The following is a 7,165-nucleotide window of genomic DNA, read 5'->3' on the forward strand; positions in this document are numbered from 1 at the left end:
TAAACAGCCAGAACTAAAGAACAACTTTTACAAACAGATAGTCAACGGGGATGACTTCAGTGTCCCCAGTAATACCCCTTGGGATCCTCCTGGGTAGGGAGAATGAGATCCTTGGTCCTGCTTCAATAGAAATAAGGGCCGGGTTTCTGACATTCATTATGAAAGTTTATAGCACATTTACCCACAGATTCAAATTTCTATAGCAGCATTATTACTACAGATTTATCAAGCGTTAGAAGGCTTGTCTGCATCCAATCAAAATGTCCTAGAATGTGCGGTAACTACTTCCCCTACATGTATCACATGGGCCTCAAATTTCTACAAAAAATTTTAGGAAATACTTTAGCACTTCACAAAGTAAACTTACTATTTATAACAGCAGCATGGTTTAGAAATACCATGAGAATTAACATCCCAATACTCAAATTTCACTAATTCTTAAAGTATTACTTAACACTGAAATAAGCTACTGCACATTTGCTTTGCTATAAAAGACAAATGTTCATTTATATTCTACTTATACTGTGCCTATAAATGATTTAAGAAATAATCCAAGCCTCATAAAAGCTGTAACTTGATGGCGTAACCTTCACACAAGTTGAAGTATTTGCCCAAGAGTCTCCCCGTGCTGCCGCAGAACTTAAACTGTCTGAGTGAGCCTACCGTCAAACAGGACGGCTAACAAATGAATGGTACCAACTTGGGCTGTAAAACAGAAGTCTGCTTTCTGTACAATAACAGTAATGAACATCTGATGAGTGAGGATGGTGTAACAGGCCCCATCCTGACAATTTTACATGCATGCTTAATCCTCGTTCCACCCTCAAAAGTGGGTGCAATGATTACCAACTCTTTATAGATTATGGAACTGAAGAGTCTGGAGATGCTAGAAACTTGTTTAAGATCACATAGCTAGGGGCGCCTGGGTGGCTCAGCGGTTAAGCGTCTGCCTTCAGCTCAGGGCGTGATCCCGGCGTTATGGGATCGAGCCCCACATCAGGCTCCTCCGCTATAAGCCTGCTTCTTCCTCTCCCACTCCCCCTGTTTGTGTTCCCTCTTTCGCTGGCTGTCTCTCTCTGTCAAATAAATAAATAAAATCTTAAAAAAAAAAAAAAAAAAAGGATCACAGAGCTAATAGCAGGCAGAGATGGGCCTTGAATCCAGATTTATTGGTCTCCAAAGCCTGGTGCTGCAGGCATCAAGCTAGATTACAGGCAACAGCAGTCCAGTGTCCTGACGAAACACACCCAGAATGGGAACCGGACGTTGCTCCCCATGGGAAGGGTGGCACTAATGAATGAGTGCCATCATGCAACCAACAGGATGGCTACAAAGTCAGGAAAGCCATCTCTCATAAGAAACAACTGTGAGTAACCTAGAGAAAAGACATTTTGAAGGGCTGTTCAAGAGGAAAAAAGAGCAGGCTTAACTCATGTGGTGCAAAAGCAAAGAATTTGAAACAGTGTGACCAAGTCTCAGAAGACAAGTTCCAGCTAAATACAAGACACTTTCTGATGCTAAGGAATCCAACAGCTGGAACAGACTCCCTCCTACATTACTGAGTCTGTGCAATTCAATGCTTGAACCTCAACTACCACAGTAATAACAGATTCAACCAAAATGACCAAAGCATGATGAAATTCCTCGTGAATGCAGGTTTAACAGGGAATTGTGTATATGAGTCTCAAAGTTACTTCCCCACACACTGCTTATTACAAAAGGGAAAATAATAACCCTTTAAGTGGAAGAACCTGGCACATACCACATCAACCAAAAGATCAAAAGTGAGTTATCACCGATGACAGGACAGATGGACATGCTGCCTCCTGGCGCGATGCACGGAGCAGCACAGGTCGCTGGTGGCGCATCCCTGCCAACACTACAGCTCCTAAATTTAATCACAAGGACACAGCAGACAAACCCAGACTGAGGGATTCTGTGAATACATGGTCACTCTTCAAATAATGCCAATGTCCTAAAAGACAGAGAAAGGCAAAAGAAGTGCTCCCGACTCAGGGACAATAAAGAAGCATGGTAACTAAATGCAGTAGGTGATTCTGGGCTGGATCCTGGACTGGAGGAAAATGAAGGAAGGAAGGACATGCCGGGAAAAATGAGAAATCCGAAAGTGGACTGTATTAGAGAATTCTTTTAGACCAGTGTTAAATTTCCTTTATTTGATAACTGAACTATCTTTGAAAATACAAGAACGGCCTCGTCAAAACATGTAAATATTACACGGTAAAGGGACAGGATGCACACAACTTACAGTCACACGGTTCAGAGAAAAGTAATACGGAGAGGAGGAGAGTGAATGTGGCAAAGGGCTAACCGTGGGCGAATCTTGCCAAGGGGTACATGGGAATTATTTATATTATCAATGTAACTTTCTATAAATGTGAAATGATTTCAAAATAAAACCTGAGAAAAATAAATATTTGAAGCTGATGTCCTAAGGATTCTGAAGACCTAACAAGTGGATCATTTTCCCAATCTGATCTCCATATACTCAGAGTCCAATCCAACAGCAATCTTAAGTCATCTTTGATACCTATGTGGTGACTTATAATAGTGCTCTGGTTTAAAACATCCAATGCTGAGTGCTGAATGACACGTGCCATTCCACATGATGACAAGGTGTGACTCCATGGATCTGAGTCAAGTGCATGTCTACCTCCTCCCAACCTTGTTACCCTGCTGCAACCTTCCCCAAGCCACACTGCAGTTAAGAGAAACAGACCTCTCGCACTGAATGACTGCTATTCTTCAACTGGGAATAGAGCAGAAGGGGTGCCTCCTGGCTAAAAACTCCAAGTTAATTTCTGCTTATGCCAGGCAGCAAAGCAGAATCAAACAGGAGACGAGTGATTGACAACATGCAAGGAAAACAGTAAAACAAACATCCCTCCCCAAACAAATAAAACTTGATAATGCCAATAAAAAGCTGACAAAGCACACATTCACTATAGAGCACCTAGAAAAGACAGGCTAACAGAATGTTAATAACTGAGAAGCTAGCCCCCAAATTGGTAATACACAAACATTTTAGTGGCATGAAGTCATAAAATAAAGAGGTAGGAAAAAAGAGAGAAAACAGCAAGGGGGAGCATGAAGAAAGTGTGAGAAAGGCCCCACGTGGACACACTGCTAACACCCAGCCCGCCTTCTCCCCAGTGTCTTTGCGTATTTTCCTCCACGTTTTCACTTCGGTTTAGCCTTCTACTGTCCTCTAACTCACGTACGGTAGGGTCTTTGTGCGACTAACAGCTGTAGGAGCACAGCTCTGACTACAGTATAACAATTTGCATCTTATACCCATACTCCTTTCTTTTTCTTGCTTGTCAAGAGGCATAGAACAATAGTCTATTAGGAAAAATCTCACAAACAATTTCCTTTGGAAAGGAGTGGAATGATAGCACATGTCACTAGCTCATAGTCTAACAAAGAAGGCAGGAATTGGAGGGGTCGATAACCAGCAATTAGAAAGTCAAGGCTGAACAAAGATGACCCGGGAAGAAGGGATGAATTTTAGTCTCTTACACTCAATATACTCTCCATCAGGTATGAACACCCTGTGGCACAATACTTACTGTATTTTAGCTAATTCCAGATCAGCTCTGTTACAGAGCTGTGGCCTTCCTCTGGGCAGGTTCTCTGTCAGACTAATCTCTGTAACCCAACAGCCAACACTACCTTGTTTAAAGAATGCCTCACTGCAAACAGGCAAAGGTACTTTATCCCGACCCCATCCCTGTGTTTGATCCCATTTTCTCAGGCAGCACGTTTTCAAATCCTCTGTCCACCGGATCTATGCACTAGCTTACTAAATCTTCCTCTGATCTCAATTCAAACTCCAGTCTCTGAATGCTGCAGGTTGATGCCCTTTTAATAAAAGAATCAGAATAATCCACCTTGTGAAAGTTGACTAACTCAAACCTAAAATTTAAATCAATTTTGAACCCCAAATCCCTAATTTAAGAAATATGGGATGTGAGGGGCACCGGGGTGGCACAGTCAGTTGAGCATCTGACTCCTGATTTTAGCTTGGGTCATGATCTTGGGGTCATGAGTGCTCAGCTCAAAGTCTGCTTGAGATTCTCCTTCTCCGCCCCCCCCCCCAATAAACGAATCTTAAAAAAAAAAAGAAAAAGAAACATGGAATGTGTAGATGGACATTTGTACGCATACATACATATCTGGGAGGGCAGGAAGCAAGTTTTTAGGCATTCCTTGCTTCTCGATCAACTCTTACCTACACTGCCAAGGAGATTATAACATACATTTTTTAGCAAATATAGACACTTCATTAGTCATTAAGTCAGACCAACACAGTCTGCACCTGAATTTCCAAAAAACCCCTCACACGCACACACACACACATATATGTGTGTATAGATATATAAAATCATAAACCTTTACCTGTAGCTTCTTATGTAGACCCTTCTCAGACCATACTATGTAGGTCCCAACTCTGAGAGAGGAGGTGCTGTAGAAAAAAATAAAAAAAAGGCTCCAAAAAATAAAACTTAGTATGAGATAGAAATACCAAGGGGTAGGGGACAGGAAGTACTGCAAAATAGCCATGGTTCAACAAGCCCATTCAAAATTTAGCTTATTCTTACAAGCGAGTTTTAAATAAGGAATACCATTTAAGAAGAGGTTTTATAGTTAAGATTAAAGGTAAGTAGCTTTTTTCGGGGAAAGGGAGAAGATAAGGAATACAACAAAAGTATAAAGAATAACAGAATAAGAGCTGACAATTCAACTTTTTCCCTATGACAAATTTTATCCTTTTGGTCTCATACAGGTTTTTCTGTCTTCCCTCCCAAAACTAAGAGACAGAGACTGACATTTTAACTAGAGCAAAGTTCTGACTGCTAGGTTTCTACACACATATGCACACAAAGGCTTGTACTCAAATGTTCACAGTGGCCTTTTTTATGACAGCCAAGCACTGGAAACAGTCTAGATATCCATCCAATGGGGAACAGACAAATTGTGACACATCCACACAATGGAGTACTTTTTAGCAATAAAAAGAAGTGAAGAACTGATGAACACACCTCACACGGGTGAGTCTCTGGACCACTATGCTAAGTTCAAGAAAGACACAAAGGTCCACATAATGTGTGATGCAAATCATAGGAAATGCTAGAAATAGCCACCAGACAGAATGGAGGGACCAGGGGTGGGAGAGGAGGTTAACTCCAAAGGGACACAAGGACACTCTCTGGGTAACAGAAACGCTCCACATCATGATTGTTACGGTGCTCGTTTAAATACGTTCACTTGTCCTAACTAGAACTGCGCACTTCAAATTAGTAAGTTTCATGGTAAGCAAATGGACATCAATAGAGCGGATTTCTTAAAATAATGAAATAGGACAAAAGAAACAGCCATTCTGATTGGAGACTTGAGTGAGTCATAGCTACGTGAGGTACAAGTTTACAAGTTCAAGTCACACCAAGAGGAGCCACATAACTGACCAGTTTAAGTTCGTGAAAGTATCTATGTACTACTAAGTAATTATTTCATTTTTTATATCTTAAAATAACTTTCTAAATAACTGTCCTCATTTAGATGTAAGCAGAGAAACAAACTTTCCCTTTCTTACCTTTGTTCTCTATCCACTTCTTTTATCATCTCAGTACCTTGAAAATGATTTGGTAACTCGAATAAGATCAACTTGGACTGCTTTTCATTTATTTTTTATTTTAATTTTAAAGTAAGCTCTACATAGGTCGCCTGGCTGGCTCAGTCGGTGGAGCATCTGATTCCTGATCTCAGCTCAGGTCATGAGTTCATACCCCACATTAGACTCTACACTGGGTGTGGAGCCTACTTAAAAAAATAAATAAAATGAATGAATGAATAAATGAATGAATGAATGAAAAATAAAGTAAGCTCTAACCCCAACATGGGGGGGTGGCATGAACTCACGACCTTGAGACTGAGAGTCACATGCTCCATTGACAGAGCCAGCCAGGCACCCCTGGGACTGCTTTATAAATAATACACATTGTTTTACAATAAGCAAACGCATGAATAGGAGCTTGAACAAGTTCACCATCAACTTTTAAAGCTGGGGGGAGGAAGCTTATAATTCTAACAAATTCTACTAAATATTATTTCCTGGTCCTAGATTTTCAAGTATGACTGACATGAATTTATTGCATTTCAACAAAAGATACCCCCAAATAAAGGCAACAGAGCTCATTGCTTTCATCAGGAATTGCTTCTGAACATTTACTGATTCTTCAGAAAATACAGAGAAAGCAGTTTCCTCATATTGCCTTGCTCAATCCTTAAAGTTATGTTACAAAATAATTCATGCTCCTAAAGAGTTTTCAATTTCTCAAATCAAAGCTCCCATTTTTTTGAGCAAGCAAGAAAGAAAAAGATCTTTCTCTTGAAAAGATCAGTAACGAGTATTCAAATATAAAACCTAAAGATAAACTTATAGTAAACTGGGTAATTTGAGCCAAGAGAATTCTTCAGGAACTTAACAAGAATTTAAAAGTATTTTTAAGGAAAATTATAATTCATTTCAAACATTTTAACTTTTTACCACAAAGTTCAAATGCCCAAAATAATAGCTACTTTTTAGGAGTAGCCTTTCATTTTAAACAATTTTCCTCCATTCTCGTAGTATAATGGTCATACCAATATTACCAAGATACGATACTCCCAGACGTACACATTCCGTGAACCCACTCATGCATCTGCTGACTCTGCAGAGCTGTGAGGGATGAAACAATATAAGACACAAACCTAGCCTCAGTGAGTTAGGTGGGATTCTTTCCACTTACAAGTCTGAATAAATTGTTACTACCCACTCAATAAAAAATGTTATTACTGAATAATTACTGTTTTAATTATTTATTTTTAAAGATTTTATTTATTTATCTGACACAGGGTGAGCGAGCACAAGCAGGGGGAGCAGCAGAGGGAGAGGGAGCAGCAGACTCCCCACTAAGCAGGGAGCCCGAAGCGGCACTGGATCCCAGGACCCCAGGATCATGATCTGAGCCGAAGGCAGACACTCAACCGACTGAGCCACCCAGGCCACCCCTGAATAACTGATGCTTTAAATACCATTTTTAGTTTATTATATTCTGTTCAATACAGAGTTGATTTTTTAAAAAGTTTCCAACAACCATGAAAA

The 7,165-nt window shown here is 40.2% G+C and overlaps 1 protein-coding gene across 3 annotated transcripts in view; it reads right to left on the reverse strand.

Moving 5' to 3' along the window:
* Nucleotides 1–7,165, reverse strand: part of ZFAND6 (zinc finger AN1-type containing 6) — a 68,178-nt gene that overhangs the window by 34,954 nt on the left and 26,059 nt on the right. Inside the window, exon 1 of one of the 3 annotated variants that reach the window (XM_040642895.1) lies at nt 4,420–4,442. The exons of the other annotated variants lie outside the window; for them this stretch is intronic. The gene's annotated coding sequence lies outside the window, so the exon portion shown is untranslated. Of the gene's footprint in view, nt 1–4,419; nt 4,443–7,165 lie in introns of those variants that run through there. 3 annotated transcript variants of the gene reach the window in all.

Source organism: Ursus maritimus, unplaced genomic scaffold, assembly GCF_017311325.1.
Source record: "Ursus maritimus isolate PB19 unplaced genomic scaffold, ASM1731132v1 scaffold_27, whole genome shotgun sequence".
Taxonomy (NCBI): Eukaryota; Metazoa; Chordata; class Mammalia; order Carnivora; family Ursidae; genus Ursus; species Ursus maritimus.